The following is a 16,918-nucleotide window of genomic DNA, read 5'->3' as shown; positions in this document are numbered from 1 at the left end:
TATATACTGGAATAAACCTTTGAGACATTTCTAGCAGTCTTCCAGAGAAGATGAAAGACATAATCTATTATAGTACAAGAAATGTTAAAAAAAGTTTTGAATTAAATGTGCAGCTATGAGGTATTATTGTAAAATGTAAACAGGTTCAAGTAGTAAAGATGTATTATTAGGGAATAGATCCTTGCATATCTGGCGCAAGGAGGATTAACTACTTTCTCTGCTCCTATGTGTTTTACTTAAACAACATGACCACTCTCACCTGTTCACATGACTGGGGGGGGGGGGGGGGATTGGTTGCCTACACAATGTTTATTCAAATTACTTTCATGTTGTATAAGTGTAAAATAGAAAAACAGTACAATTAATAACTTATTCATATGTATAATTTAGATTTCATGGGCAAAGTTGTGTAATTGTTAATATAATATTTCAGATCGTAAGGAAGTCACAAACGGAGCTCCTACTGATGGATCCACTCGGCAATGAAGATTACTATGCGTCAATCCTTAAACCAAACTGGAGGTAAAATAAATAAATAATTAAAAAAAAAAATATAGAGAGTGAGAGATATTATAGCTATCAGTTTATCGATCTATCTATATATATTTTATTAATTTTTTTATTAATATTATATTTTTTATTTTTCAATAATCAGAAAAATAAAGTTTCATATATATAATAAATTATTATTTTTAATTGTTTAAAGTGTATTCTTGGGTAAGTATGCCAAGCAGGAAGAGGAAAACCAGTGGGAAATTAAGAAGATGAAGCAGAAGGATTCTAGTAGCTGTGGCGTTTTGATATTGATGGTAGAAAACATTATAATTTTTTTATGAAAAATATGTGTTATCAGAGGAAAACTTAATAAAACATTAACAGCGCTTTTAGGTCACTGACGTGACTCATGAGTTCAAAAGAATCTCATAACCTTAAATGAGATGATAAAAAAAGCTCTCAGGGTCAAAACACTTGTTTGGCGGCTCCTATCAGTCTCTTTATATAAACAGTTCAGTCAAAGAACCAAACTGTGTGTGTGATGAAGTGTCAATTCACATATTACTGCTGAAGCAGAAATTGTAGATAAAAACTTCTCCAAGCACTACAGGACTGTATGCTTCACACTGCTATCTTCCCCCTATAGGTAATGTACTCACCAGATATTAGGTGAAAGACAGCATAATAAATCCTGGATCTCAGCTTGTTTCCTCAAAGCACTGGATGGATGTCAGCTGTGATGGGATCCTGGTGTGGAATCACTCTGCTACAATTTATCTCTCTGCAGTTGTAACGAGGTGTTTCCTTGGAACATTGGTGCAGCACAACGGTCATGCAGGGAGAAAAAGGGAGACTGGATAGTGTAAAACCCTTTTATTGTTAATAATAAACCCCTGCTGCCCACATATGCTTACACGCTTTAAAATCATAAAAGGCTTGTCACTCAAAACTATGGTATCAGCTCACGCAGGGAGGATGTTTACAAATCTCTATCCCCTGTTTTGTAAGTCCCGGGTAAATACCAGCCTTGGTGCAAGGGCGTGACTACACGACAAGCTTTCTTGCACCAAGGCTGGTATTTACCCGGGACTTACAAAACAGGGGATAGAGATTTGTAAACATCCTCCCTGCGTGAGCTGATACCATAGTTTTGATTGACAAGCCTTTTATGATTTTAAAGCGTGTAAGCATATGTGGGCAGCAGGGGTTTATTATTAACAATAAAAGGGTTTTACACTATCCAGTCTCCCTTTTTCTCCCTGCATGACCGTTGTGCTGCACCAATGTTCCAAGGAAACACCTCGTTACAACTGCAGAGAGATAAATTGTAGCAGAGTGATTCCACACCAGGATCCCATCACAGCTGACATCCATCCAGTGCTTTGAGGAAACAAGCTGAGATCCAGGATTTATTATGCTGTCTTTCACCTAATATCTGGTGAGTACATTACCTATAGGGGGAAGATAGCAGTGTGAAGCATACAGTCCTGTAGTGCTTGGAGAAGTTTTTATCTACAATTTCTGCTTCAGCAGTAATATGTGAATTGACACTTCATCACACACACAGTTTGGTTCTTTGACTGAACTGTTTATATAAAGAGACTGATAGGAGCCGCCAAACAAGTGTTTTGACCCTGAGAGCTTTTTTTATCATCTCATTTAAGGTTATGAGATTCTTTTGAACTCATGAGTCACGTCAGTGACCTAAAAGCGCTGTTAATGTTTTATTAAGTTTTCCTCTGATAACACATATTTTTTTAGTAACTGTTGATTTTATAATAGCCGCTATATACCTTATAAACATTGTTACATTTTGATTATACCATTGAGCGCTGGGATTAGAGTGATTTTAGGATTATATCTGATATTTTTGTATAATTTTTTTATGATTTTATTTTTATCTATTTTTTAAGTTTAATAGTAGCATTTACAATTTTTTTTTTCTTTCACAGTTTGCAAAGCACTATCTGCTGAACATTCTGGTGACACTGGTGGAGACATCTTCTGAATTTATTAAAAAAGCAAGGATGGACATAGCTAGTTCTCTTCTCCTGTATTCCATGTCAGTAATACATGAAACATATCAAGAAATGTATTAATTCATTATAAAATGACAGTCAAATCATTTAGTTGTACTAGGATTCTCTTCAACTTTTAATTATGATATTATTTTTTCATAGGGAGAAAATAGGAACAAGAATTTCCTGGACTTGAAGGATGCTATATGTCCTCCACTTGGATAAACCTTGTGATCTTCTCTTTTCTTGTAACTTCCTTTTTTTTTGTTCCTCTCCTTTTCTTCCCCCTTTTCCTTTACTTTTGGCCTTGCCTCTCATGTAATATTTTGTTTTAACATTGTTTAATGTGCATTTTATGTACCATACTATTGGCTTCTTAGAAGCCTTGTTTGTGTATATATATATATATATATATATATTGCTTTGTTGCCATTTATTCACTCTATTTAGTTAAAGGGGTATTCCAGGCCAGTGGTGTAGTGTTATGGCAGTTTTATTGTATTTAGTGTTGATTTGTTTTAGCGCAGTTTTAGTGTATACATTTTAGTATATTGGTATGATTGATTATACTTGATTTATTTTTACACGTGTATAAACAATAAAAAGGGCCTTTTATTATTTGATGTCATTATTGCATTACTTTATGGGTATTGTGAAAACATGTAGTACAGAAGTTCTGTTAAAGTACATGGAGCCTTGCCTTGTGCCTAAGCAAGTGTCAGAGTCCCCCCGGGAGCATGAGTGCGTTACATCGGGAGGAGACATCCACTATCATGGCGTACTGTGACCCGCTGGTGCATTGCCATAAGGAAAATCACAATCTAAGGCAGTGTTTTTCAACTCCAGTCCTCAAGGCGCCCCAACAGGTCATGTTTTCAGGATTTCCCTCAGATGAAATGGCTGTGTTAATTACTAAGGCAGTGAAACTGATCAAATCACCTGTGCAAAATGATGGAAAGCCTGAAAACATGACCTGTTGGGGTGCCTCGAGGACTGGACTTGAGAAACACTGATCTAAGGCACGCTCGCGGATCACATTAATCAGCGCATTGGGTTAATGCAGTGTTTCTCAATTCCAGTCCTCAGGCCCCCTCAACAGGTCAGGTTTTCAGGATTTCCATTATTTTGCACAGGTGATTTGATCAGTTTCACTGCCTTAGTAATCACCACAGCCTTTTTATCTGAGGGAAATCCTGAAAACCTGACCTGTTGGGGGGGCCTGAGGGCTGGAATTGAGAAACACTGGGTTAATGTGAGCCGCAGGCGTGTCATCTATAATCCCCGCCCCATCCCCAATTAAGCTTCAGGTCATGTTAGTGTGACCCGCAAGCACATGATGTTAATGTTTAACTTAAAAAAAAAAAAATACCTGTGTGGTTTCCTGTCTTTTGATTTTCTGACAGATACCAACCATACAGCAACAGCCTGACGTTAACAGGGTGGGCGAGGACCATTGTTACTGGCCCTCCCCAGCCTAAATAACGTCAGCCTGTTACCGCCTAGGCCCAGGAGCGCCATATTTGGCGCTCTGGGCCTGTTGGTAGAGGCTCTTCCCGACGCCCCTGTGGCGGTGGATACCGGGGTAATAATTGGGGGTTAGCGCTAGCTGTTTTTTGGGGCTAACGCTAAGCCCGACTTAGTAATGAACTCCGTCTACAAGACAGCTTCCACTACTAAGCCTGTAAAGTAATAATAAAAAAAAAAGCACACACAAGTTAAAACATTTTTATTAGGAAAAACACTCCCCAACAACCCTCGTTAACCATTTTATTAAAAAAAAAAAAAAATGCAGGTCATGGTCGTAGTCCTCCGCATCTTGCACTATATAGTAGTTCAATTTAGATTATGTTGCAACATGATTGGAGTTGTAGTTTTGGTTTGGGGCAGCTGAAGAACCATATGCTCTATCAGGGCATGTTTGGAGTTGTAGTAAATAAGTAACTAACTGCAGCATTCATGGCAAATTACAGAAAATTAAATAAAGTATGAAATGATGCACAAAAACTGGAACATAAATTGTCTGTGTCCTTAAGACAAAAATGGTCTGTTTCCTTAAGATTTAATTGTTTTTCCTAGATTTTCTTTATTATATATGGGTGGAGCATCTGTATGGGTGTGACTTACATAAGGGTGGTCACACAGGGGCCCCGTGATAATCTTTTGCCCGGGGGCCCTATGATACACCCCTAAACAAAGTTTTACAAGGGGTAATAGCGGAAAATACCCCAAAAAATGTGTTACCCCATCTGTTCTGAGTAAGGAAATACCCAATTAGTGGACGTCAAGTGCACTAAAGGGCGAACTACAATGCTCAGAACAGAGGGAGTGCCTCTGAGTTCAAATTGGCTTTTGGAAAGTGAATTTGGCCATATGCAATTGCATTTACAAAGCCCCCCGTGGTGCCAGAACAGTGGACACCCTCACATGTGACCCAATTTTGGAAACTACACTCCTCATGGAATTTTATAAGGGGTGCAGTGAGAATTCACACCACACTGGCATTTGACGGATCTTTGGAACAGTGGGCTGTGCAAATTAATAATAACATTTTTAATTTTCTAAAAATACTGTTAAAAAAAAAACACCTGTGTGGTTTTACGGTTCTCTATACCCCTTGTTCCGTTCCGTGAGGGGTGTAGTTTCCAAAATGGGGTCACATGTGGGTATTTATTGTTTTGCATTTACTTCAGAACCGCTGTAACGATCAGCCACCCCTGTGCAAATCACCAATTTGACCCTCAAATGTACATGGTGCACTCTCCCTTCTGAGCCTTGTAGTGCGCCCGCAGAGCACTTTGCGTCCACATATGGGGTATCTCAGTACTCAGGAGAAATTGCATTACAAATTTTGGGGGGCTTTTTTGCCTTTCAATGCTTGTGAAAATTAAAAGTATGGGGCAACACCAGCATGTGAGTGAATTTTTTTTTTTTTTTTTATACACTAACATGCTGGTATAGACCCCAACTTTATCTTTTCTTGAGGGGTAAATGGAGAAATTGGCCCACCAAAATATGTTAGGCAAATTCTCCCAAATACGGAGATACCCCATATGTGGCCCTAAACTGTTGCCTTGAAATACGACAGGGCTCCAAAGTGAGAGCTCCATGAGCATGAGACCTAAATTAGGGATTTGCATAGGGGTGGACATATTGTCTCCAGCTGTTGCAAAACTCCCAAATACTGAGAGTTCTTGTTTTGCAACAGCTGGAGGCTCCATTTTGGAAACAGTGCCGTTCCAGACATTTTCAATTTTTATTGGGGAGGGGGCTGTGTGGGGGTATGTGTATATTTATTGTTTTGTAATTTTTACATTAGTGTAGTGTTTTTAGGCTACAGGGGCGGGGGGGTTCACAGTAGTTGCCCGCTGAGAGTTTGAGCTGAAGCAAAAAACTTGCTGCATCTCAAACTTTCAGAGCGAAACTCAATGTAAGCCCCTGCCCATGTGAGTGTACCCTGTACATTCACATTGGGGGGAGGGGAAGGGGGGGTCAAACATCCAGCTGTTGCAAAACCAAAACTCCCAACATGTAGGGTGTATCAGTGAATGCTGGGAATTGTATTTAGTTATGCAACAGCTGGAGGCAGACTACTAAAACTCCCAACATGTGCTTTGGCTGTCTCGGCTTATTGGGAGTTGTACTTTTGAAACAACTGGAGGCACATTGTGTGGGAAACATGGTCTTTTTCCTAACCCTTGTACCTCCAGCTGTGAAAAAAAAAAGATTCACAGCATGCTCTGACACACCATGCATGCTAGGAGTTGTAGTTTTGCAACAGCTGGAGGCACAAGGGTTGGAAAACATTGAGTTAGGAAACAAACAATGTTTGCCAACCAATGTGCATCCAGTTGTTTCAAAAGTACAACTCCCAGTACGCCGAGACAGCTAAAGGACATGTTGGGAGTTGTAGTTTTGCAACAACTGGAGGGCTACAGCTTGGGAACCACTGTACAATGGTTTTCAAACTGTAGCCCTTAAGATGTTTCTAAACTACAAATCCCAGCATGCCCAGGCTGTACAGGAATGCTGTGAATTGTAGTTCTGAAACATCTGAGGAGCCAAATGTTGCAGAACTACAACTCACAGCATTCCTATACAGTGGCTGCATCTTTAATTGCCACAGCTGTCCGAATGCAGTCACCCCAAAAATCATAGGAGGGGGGATCATAGAATTGCTTGAATCGGTGTGGAGGTAATAGGTGTGTGGGTCACCTGCTAGGCCTCTATTGTTCTACTGGACATAAATGAACCCAGCGTCAGACGCTCGGGCAGGTCACTCACCACGCTGCAGCTGCTCCAGGTTATGAATTTACTACTGCGCATGCGCAGGTTTACGCTACTAACGTAGCCTACGCTAGGTCCCGTTCCCTGAGCCTTAACGGGGAGTAGAGCTGCGGGCGCGGGGTGTAGTTGCGGGGTGTAATGAAGGAGAACGGAATCGGGCCACAGAGATCCTCTCCCTATGATAGCCTAGCTGAGACTGATGTTTGCGTCAATACTTGACGTTTAAATATGTCACGTGACAGGAGTGAGCCAATAGGATGTGATGGAGGCGGACCATCTCATTTCGTGGCAATGCACCGGCACATTCGTAGGGAGAATTCCCCTGTAGGAAACACAAGAGATGACTGAACACATTTTGATGTACTGCTCCCACTGCAATGTTATTGTGCAGGCCCACATTGTAATGCTTGTTTTAATCATGCGGGGGGGGGGCGTACCCTGGTTGAGAGGGAGGGTGACATGTTGTTTGTGGGGCGCCTCCTACTTTGCCAGGGGGGCCAGGTCTCGAGGGGGAGGGGTTTTACAAGCGGGGATACACGGGGCAATGTTGCTGGCTCTTTTGGGATACTACAAGAGCAGGGGCCTGGCCCAGATAGAAGAACTTTGTGGAGATAGACCTAATGTGGGGGTTAAGTTTCAATGGTAATGGTTATACTGTTTTACTCTCAGTGGTCCCTATGGTTTATATGCTGTTATTGCCTAGTAATAGAGTTATTCATGTTAAAAGTAGATTGCTAATATATGTTTTTTGAGGCTGGGGGGGGCGGACCGGGGGTTCTACCCTTGGTCTTCTCCTACCTCTTCCCAATTAGGACAAAGCATACACCCTGGTTGTGCCAGGGAGTGCTTCTACACAAACTGATTGTTTGTACACTTAGCTAACGGACAACTGGTTAGTCCGTTCTGTACCCGTCTTTTTTGACGGCGCAAATTCTTTCTTTGCTTCTCTCCCTTCCTTCTCTTCTATTCCTTTCCTTTTTTCCCACGCCCTGTGGGAGCTCTTTTATCCCCCCCCCCGCCCATTCCCCTGACCTGGGGGACGATGGACCACATCAATATTTTTTCGCTAAACGCGAAAGGGCTCAACATACCCGCAAAAACGTCGGATGCTGAGCTCATGTTGCTATAGCGTTCATTCAAGAAACGCATTTCAGGACGGGTAACCCCACCTACCTCAAAAGCCGCTTCTTTCCACATGCATACCATGCCACGAACGCGGCGGCCAAATTCAAAGGGGTCTCTATACTTGTTTCGGGGAACATACTGGCGGACCCCGACGGAAGGTTTATATTTATTAAAGGTTCAATCGGAGACGTAAAGACGACGTTGGCCACGATATATGCTCCCAACGACCACCAGGATACATTTGTCCATTGAAGCGGCTAGCGGATTTCCGTGAGGGCTTGCTTTTCCTGGGGGGAGACCTGAACGTGCCACTTACACCGGCGGTAGATACTTCTACGGGTTACTCATCCTTGAACGCAGGTCTACTCAAGCGTATATCACGGGACCTTCATGATGCTCAGTTGATAGATGTTTGGCGACTACATTATCACAGAGAGCGTGATTATACCTTTTTCTTGGCGCCGCATAAGGTCTATTCGAGAATAGACTACGTGTTTGTCCCTCACAATCAGTTGGAGGGGGTCTGCAGTGTGGACATAGGCAGTGTCACGTGGTCAGACCATGCGCCCGTCTCCATGCGTTACTCCCTGTCATCCTCCGTGTTCCGGAAATCTAGATTCTGGAGACTAAAAGAGAGTCTCTTGCAGGATCTGACAGTTCTGTCGGATGTTGCCGACGAACTGAAGCACTATTTTCAAACAAACGCCACAGCGGAGTGCGATACGGGAATTCTGTGGGAAGCCCATAAGGTGGTCATACGGGGAATTTTGATTAAGCACGGAGCGAGAATTAAGAGGGAACGAGCACAGACACTACTTGAGCTGCTGGGCAAAATACAGACCGCGAAGACTAAGCATAAACGCACACCAGAAGCCTCCTTAGAGGCAGAACTGATGTCCCTCAGGAGACAGGTGGTGGATCTATTGCAATACAGAGCCAGGGCAGCAATACAGGTCTTCCAGAGGCTTTCGTATGAGTCGGGAGACAAGTGCGGTAAGCTGTTGGCTAGGACAGTTAGGAAACAGCGGCTAGCCGCATATATCCCCCAGATCATAGGCCCCTCAGGCCAGCGGAAGTCCGCGCCATCTCAAATTGCGTCAGAATTCAGAGACTTCTACTCCTCCCTGTACAACCTCCCGGTAAGGCCCCCAACCGACTCCGCATTACAGGATTATATTGCGGCGTCGCAGATCCCACAACTGTCGGCGGAAGCAGGAGCAGAGCTGGAGGACCCGATTACAATGGAGGAATTACAGCGAGCTATGGGCGGAATGAAACCGGGCAAGGCTCCGGGCCCGGATGGGTTCACGTCCCAGTACTACCAGACGCTTATGCCTCTTCTGGGCCCCCACATGGTAAAGATGTTTAACGGGTTGGGTGACGGAGGGCGGTTCCCTAGAGACACTCTTAGAGCCCATATATGCCTTATTCCGAAGGAGGGCAAGGATCCGGCGGCGTGTGGCAGCTACAGGCCTATCTAACTCCTTAACATCGACCTTAAGCTGTTCGCTAAGATCTTGGCCAACAGAATGACCCAGTTCATGCCGAGCTTGATCCATTTGGATCAGGTGGGATTTGTCCCGGGTCGCGAGGCGCAGGACAATACCACCAAAGTGCTTGATCTCGTTCATGAGGTTAATACGAGAAGGACCCCCTGTGTATTCCTTAGCACTGACGCAGAGAAAGCGTTTGACAGGGTGAATTGGTCCTTCCTATCCTCTGTTCTGGAGAGGCTCGGCATGGGACACAAAATGCTACGTTGGATTCTCAGCTATCTATTCTTTCGGAACCATTTCAGATAACAAATGGTACAAGGCAGGGCTGCCCACTCTCGCCCCTCCTTTATGCCTTGACCTTGGAGCCCTTTTTGTGCACTGTAAGGTCTAATCCGGATATAGCAGGGGTGACGGTGGGAGGGAGCCAGTACAAAATCTCTGCCTACGCGGATGATCTCCTATTTTTATTGACTAGCCCGACGGTGTCCCTCCCGAACTTACTCAAGGAATTTGACAGGTATGGGAAGCTCTCCAAGCTGAGAATCAACTTTGACAAGTCAGCGGCTATGGGACTTAATATACCCACTGGTAGACTGCAAGCATTACAGGCACACTTTGGATTTAAATGGTCAGACACCTCCCTCTCTTACCTGGGCACCATGATTCCCAAAGATTTGAAACGTACATTTGAACTAAACTTCCCACCTCTACTGACTAGAACCAGACTGCTTTTGGAGGAGTGGTCTGGAGGCCTGCACTCTTGGTTCGGCAGGTGTAACCTCTTGAAGATGTCCATCATCCCGAAGTTTCTATATTTGTTCCAGGCACTACCCATCCGGATTCCGTCCCATTATTTCAAACAGGTGGACTCTCTTTTTATCAGGTCTGGGCGAAATCTAGGCCTAGACTGAAGAGGCGCTATCTTACTCTACCCAAGAGTCGCGGAGGGCTGGCTCTGCTGGATGTGCGACACTATTATTTGGCGGTCCATTTGGGTTGCATAATAGATTGGAACCGCCACGACAAAAACAAACGATGGGCGCAACTGGAACAGGCGCAGTCCGCTGTAGCGGTGGGCAAGGCCGTCTGGTGTTACGATAGACTGGCCCCAGAACTGAAACAACACCCAGTGATAGGTTTCTCTACGATGATCTCAAACGCGCTTTCCTCTGGGGAATCCCCTCTGTACCCGATTCTGGGAAATCCCGCTTTCCCTCCTGGAGTGGATGGAGCGGCTTACGAGGCCCTTCGGTCATCGAGCAGGGACCAGGCTCGCCACTTTCTGTCCGACAACCACTGGCCCTCAGTGGCCACGTTGGCCGACCTTGGTGGCCAGTTTCGGCTCCCCTTTTGGGACGCAATGAGGCTACATCATTTCCTCCACTCCATACCCAACCCAGCACAGCACAACCGGGACTTGACGTCGTTTGAGGAGTACTGTAGTGGTAAGGGGGCGGTGCCCAATGTCCTGTCCAAAACATATGAGATGCTTAACTCCCCGGCAGAACAACCCGAGCTGCAATTTCTGCAAAGATGGGAATCAGACCTGCAGTGCTCGTTCACTGACGTCCAGAAACAATCAATTATCGGATTCTCTCTAAAAACCTCTGTCTGCACCAAGATCCAAGAACTAAATTATAAGATTATGACCCGATGGTACAATACTCCCAGCCGCCTCCACAAGTTCTTCCCGAAAACTTCGGACAGATGCTGGAGGTGCCAGACGGGGGAGGGGACCCTCCTTCATCTATTCTGGTCTTGCCCTCTATTGCAGCACTTCTGGACGTCGGTCCGCACGGTCACTCAGAAATTCACTGACCATCACATTACGGACGACCCAGCTGTTATCTTGCTTCAGCTTGCATCCCGCTTTTGTGGAAAAACACTAGTCCGCAGACTATGGGGATGTGGCTGCGTAGAGTGGAGGAGATCAGGAGACAGGAGGACCTGGTCCATTCGGCTCAAAACAAACAGGAACGACACTCCCAAATGTGGCGACTCTGGACCATGTTCATTTATTCGGATGAAGGGGTGGCTATGCTGGCAATATGAGCAACGACGTATGACAATTGGGGAGGGGGATGGGCTCTCCCGGTGGAGTCCTCGCCCCTCAGGTCCCCCACCCTCCCTTCCCCCCGTTAATTCATCCCCCCCTTCGTTCTTTCCCTCTCTGTCTCACCATTCTCCTCTTTCTTCATCTCATACACACACAAAGGTCAGGCATAGGGTCTCCAGAGATAAGTGCTTCATAGACGGCGTGGGCCTGGTTACTAGGCCAGGCCAGAAGCTGTGTGGATGTAGAATGATTTCAACCCGCCAGACGAGATCTTAGTGAATAGTCAGGTCATACACTTACGATTTGTCTGATTACTACCAGCTGCACTATGGTTTGGATTGATGATGTGGCACGCATGTACCTGCACTTGTCCATTTTTTTCAAATTTTTATAATGTACTATGTACTTTCGCTGTTCTTTCTTCTATTTCATTTTCACTTTGAAAACAATAAAATTTATATTTGAAAAAAAAACAAAAAACGATTGTGTCAGAATGCGGTGACGTAAAACACACAACGTGCTGAAAAAAACGAAGTTCAATGCTTCCAAGCATTCGTCAACTTGATTCTGAGCATGCGCGGCTTTTTGACTGATGCTTTTGCATGCTAACGATCGGTTTTGACCTATCGGTTAGGCGTCCATCGGTTCAATTTTAAAGCAAGTTCTCTTTTTTTTGACCGAAGGATAACTGACCGATGGGGCCCACACACGATCGGTTTGGACCGATGAAACGGTCCTTCAGTCCGTTTTCATCAGATTTGACTGATCGAGGAGAAAAATCTATTTTGTTGAAAAATACCCATTTCAGCCAACCAGGACTGAATGCGAATATCTTCCTTTTCAAGAAGTGGACTTTTTTTATTACCGCAAAAAGCCTAATGGGTATTAAGCGTTCATGGCTAAGTTGTAAGCTGAAGAATCAAAAATTGGAAGCTTTTTTTTGCAGTACATGCATTGCCTTTTCTGATTCCTCTTCCTCCTTTACTAGTGGTTGTACTAATTTTCGGCATTTCTATCAGGCAGCAAATAGGCACAAAGCTTCTAAAAGCCATTGTGATGATAGTGCTTATTTCACCATTACAAAAATAAAAATAAAATAGAAGCATTGACACATTAATAAATCAGGCTCATGCCTGCAGAAGAAAGCAGGAGATACTTCAAAACACTGTAGTATTAAACCGTATATTCAATATAGTAAAACTGCTTGGAAAACAGGGTTTGCCATTTCGTGCCCATAGCACTAATGAATCACTGTACAATTTAAATAACAGTTAAATAAACCATGGGAACTTTCTGGAAATTGTCCTACTTCTGTCGCAGTATGAGTTTCCTCTAAAAAAAATCACCTTGATAAATGCTTTCGAGACAGTGACATAAGAAAACAGCGATTGAAAGACAGAAAAACATCAGGAAAATCTGGACATGGATCTCTTGTAACATTTTTGTCCAGTAAGACAGTAAAAAAAAGTATTTTCAGCAATAATTCGATGCATGAAAACCTTTATTGTGTCTGAAATCGGAGAGAAACATTTCAGCATACAGGTTGACTCCACACAGGATATTGGAGTCGTATATCAAGCAACAGTGGTTGTGAGATATGGAAAAAGGTGAAGAAATTAAAGAACGGCTTGTGGTGATTCTTTTTGTTAAAGATGCTACTGGAAAAGGATTTCATGAACTTCTTACGTCCTGTTTTGATGTACTTGGATTAGATTTCCCAAAAAATGATGGTGAATCATTTGATGGTGCAGCAAATATGAGGAGTGATTATGTGGGACTACGTGCACAGATTGCAAAGGTAGTGCCAGATGCAGTTTATATTTGGTGCTATTGTCATATCCTTAACCTGGGTGTCTCAGATTGCTGTCAAGTATTGGAAGCAAAAATCTTCACATGATGAGCAACCTGAAGATGAAATGCAATACTTTCGAACTAGTGTTTTCAGACCAATTCTGGACCAAATCATACAAGCTTAACAGAGAGGTTTTCAGAAAACAAGCAATTGGTCATGGATTCCCAGTGCTTGGATCCTCGCACTTTTCAGAAAATTAAAAGTGCTAGATGGATGGGCACTAGAGAGAATTTTTCAGTTAGCCAGAGTTAATGAATGTTGTCTCAAAACGGAATTAATATGTTTTGCCAACTGATTTCCTAGCCTTACAGGATGTCTTTCTGAAGATGAAACACAGAATGTGGAAATAATTATTGAGGAGGAGGAGGAGGAGGAGGATGACAGGATTTCCCCTAACGACAAACTAGTTGGGGTACAAAAGGAAACAAAGTGTGGTTCTTGCAAGCAGTGCTTTTTGTGCTGTTATAAGTTGTTGCTAAAATACAACCTTTATTCTGCAGCTTATAAGAACCTTTCAATTACCTATAAGTACCTGTTGACCCTTTTCTTTTACGCAAGTATCATGTGAGAGAGCATTCACAAGCTGAAAATAATCAAGAAACAACTTCGAGCCACAATGGGAGAAGAACTGCTTGATGCCCTAATGCTCATGTCAGTGGAGAAATATCTTCTGGAACTGGTCCAGTTTCCTGATGTATTAGAAATTATTCGTCAAAGTTCTTCCTTGATGAGGTCTTTGCTAACTGTTTGAAGGGGCATTCAACTTGGTACAGGACCCAGTTTTGGATAGGCATGGGAACATGGTTCTAAGCCAACCTTCTAACGCCCACAGCATTCTTTCATTTGCTTTCTGAAATAGGTTGGTTTGAAATATGGAATTTTTTATAACCCAACTACTAAATCATATTCATGGTCCGCCCTGGGAAAGGGGACAACTTTCTCGTATAGATTTGGCCCTGGGCAATGATTAACTATTATCCCTGATTCACTCAGTGACCTACCTGCCATGGGGAATATCAGAACATTCCCCAGTGTCTATGTCTATAGTTTTTCCCACCCTCTTGGAGGAATATGTTGTTCTTGATAAAGTTATAACTGAACAGGAGCTGCGTGATGCTATATCAAAAGTGTTTGAGACCGTGAATGCAAGCTGTTTATTCTCTGTTTCTATGTTATGATCTGTTTTCCTAATGTATAAGATTTGTACACATTCTGGTTTGTAAACGGTTTATGCAATATTACTTGCTTCTTTACTTTTGCAATAAAAAGTATTTAATTACTACATTGTTTCATATTTGTTTTGCTCCATAAAATCAATCATCTGTTATAAAACCAGGTGGACATGGATGGTGAGCTGATTTGTGGTTCAATGGGCCACTTGACTGGACTTACCCCCCAGGCCTAAGGCTGCCAGCCCTCCCCTGCCGCTGACCAAAGAAGATCTCGCCGTCAGTACAGACCTGAAGTTTGATTATGGGGGTCATAAAGAGCTCCTTCATGGGAAAAAAGGCAGATGTTGACTGGTTAAATACATAGGAACCCAACTGACATCTGCCTCTACACTACCAGCAGCAGGATGAGCTCTGTGCTCATACATTCTAAGGTAAGTCATTCTTTCCCCTCCATCCTCCTGCGGCCTTGCTCCTATGTCATCTCCTATCAAAGTCTTTCCTTTACATCTTCCCCTGCCTACTATCACTCATTGTGCCTCTTCCTCTCTTTCAGACTCCCTAGTTTGTCTTTTTAGCTTCTTTATTAAATTGACATGCATTCATAAAAAAAAAAAATCAACATTTAATTTTTCCCCCCCACGTAATGCATCACTGGGAGCAATGTATCAGCATGAACATAAAGGAACCTATACAACAAGTCTTTTGCAGGGAAAAGTGGACAGTGGATGTCTGGGTAAGAACTATACAGCCATTATTAATCACCAGACATATGTGATGATTTTCTATCAGGAACATTGTTTTTCAAAAGGCATAATGGTGTTAAACAGGCAACAGCCTGGATGAGACAGAATTATGGCTTTGGCTGTTTAAGTGGTTACAGCCATGAGTCTCATTGTCACTAAAAACTCAGAGGAAAAATAAATGAGGCACAACTAGAACTTACTCTTGCTAGGACTTATGCCGCGTACAGACGGTCGTTTTTTGTGATGAAAAAAAAACGACGTTTTAAAAAACGTCATTTAAAATGATCGTGTGTGGGCCAAACGTCGTTTTATGTCTTCAAAAAAACGACCAAAAAAAAATTCGAACATGCTCGAATTTTGTGTAGTTTTTCAAAACGTCGTTTTTGTTTCACAGAAATTGACCGTGTGTAGCAAAAAACGGCGTATAAAACAACGTTTTTAAACCCGCGCATGCCCAGAAGTTTGTTATGAAGTGAGCTTCAATGGAAAAAAGTGGTGAAACGTAACCTCGCTTTGCTAGAGCATTGTGAAAAAACGATGGTCTGTATGCTACGTCGTTTTTGAAAATTAAGTTTCAAAAACGTCGTTTTTTACATCACATAAAACGTCGTTTTTTTTCCATCGCAAAAAACGACCGTCTGTACGCGGCATTAGGCTGGCCATATACTGAGCAAATTTCCATGGTTGCAGCAAAGACATGCGCTTGATTTCCCATCAATATTCCCAAGTTAAGATGCTGTGCTGATAGACTCATACCCAAAAAGACTGAGTGCTGTAACAAAATCAAAATGTGCTTCAACAAAGTATTAGTTTAAGGGTGTGCACACTTATGCAACCAGATCTTTTTATTTTATTTTCACTTTCCTCCACCTAAAAGTTTTTAGTTTGTTGTTCAACTGAGTTGTACAGTTTATAGGTCACATTAAAAAATGGAAAATGTTTTGAAATTATTTATTATATTTATCTATATTATTTATTATATATATCTTTGTCTCATTTATTTACATCACAGAAACCTGACATTTTAACAGGGGTAAGTAGACTTTATATCCACTGTGCCCTGGTCCTGCTGTTAGGTTCTCCTAAAACTTGTGGCTCCTCCCCTCACCAAGTGTCCACCATAGCAAGCTGCTTCCTATGGTGACACGCATACTGACTTTAAATCCAGCTCTGTGTCCATAGATCATGTAGTGATATAGTTGTAGGATGATGACTATTATGCTAGAATTATAAATAATTATCAATCCTCATCACTAAAATAGAGAGCATGGCTTGTCCCCACCCCTTCCTTACTGGCTGTGATTGCCTGCAGCCAGAGCCAATGGTTCCCACTGCTGTCACTGCACCTAAAATGAGGAAGAGAGCTGGATCTAGATCGGTCTCAGGTAATTTAAAGAGGGGCTGGGGGGAGCCGCACTCAGGTTTTCTACTTTAATGCAAAGAAAGCTATACGGTGAAAAAATGTTTGCCTTTAGAACCACTTTAATGTTGATTTCTTCTCCATTTTCAGATGAACAATGTGGCACAAAAGCCCTTCTACATGGATTTCGAGGAGGTTTTGTTGAAGTGTATTCACCAGCCAGAAAGGACCAGCAACTTGAAGTATCTGGATCCAGAAAATCCACTTGTCAGGAAAGGTTCCACTCGCTGGTGATACCATCTGATATTTGGCGTGCA

General features: G+C 42.8%; 1 long non-coding RNA gene across 1 annotated transcript; it reads left to right on the top strand.

Annotated features, from left to right (window-relative positions):
- Positions 1-768: 768 nt before the first annotated feature.
- On the top strand, positions 769-2,875 carry LOC120919409. Its single transcript, XR_005744564.1, has 3 exons — positions 769-809; positions 2,448-2,557; positions 2,676-2,875. It is a non-coding gene; the product is annotated as an uncharacterized LOC120919409 (long non-coding RNA).
- Positions 2,876-16,918: the final 14,043 nt, after the last annotated feature.

This window comes from Rana temporaria, chromosome 12 (assembly GCF_905171775.1).
Source record: "Rana temporaria chromosome 12, aRanTem1.1, whole genome shotgun sequence".
Classification (NCBI taxonomy): Eukaryota; Metazoa; Chordata; class Amphibia; order Anura; family Ranidae; genus Rana; species Rana temporaria.
Note: the sequence above shows the minus strand (reverse complement) of the source record. Positions and strands in the feature narration are given on the sequence as shown.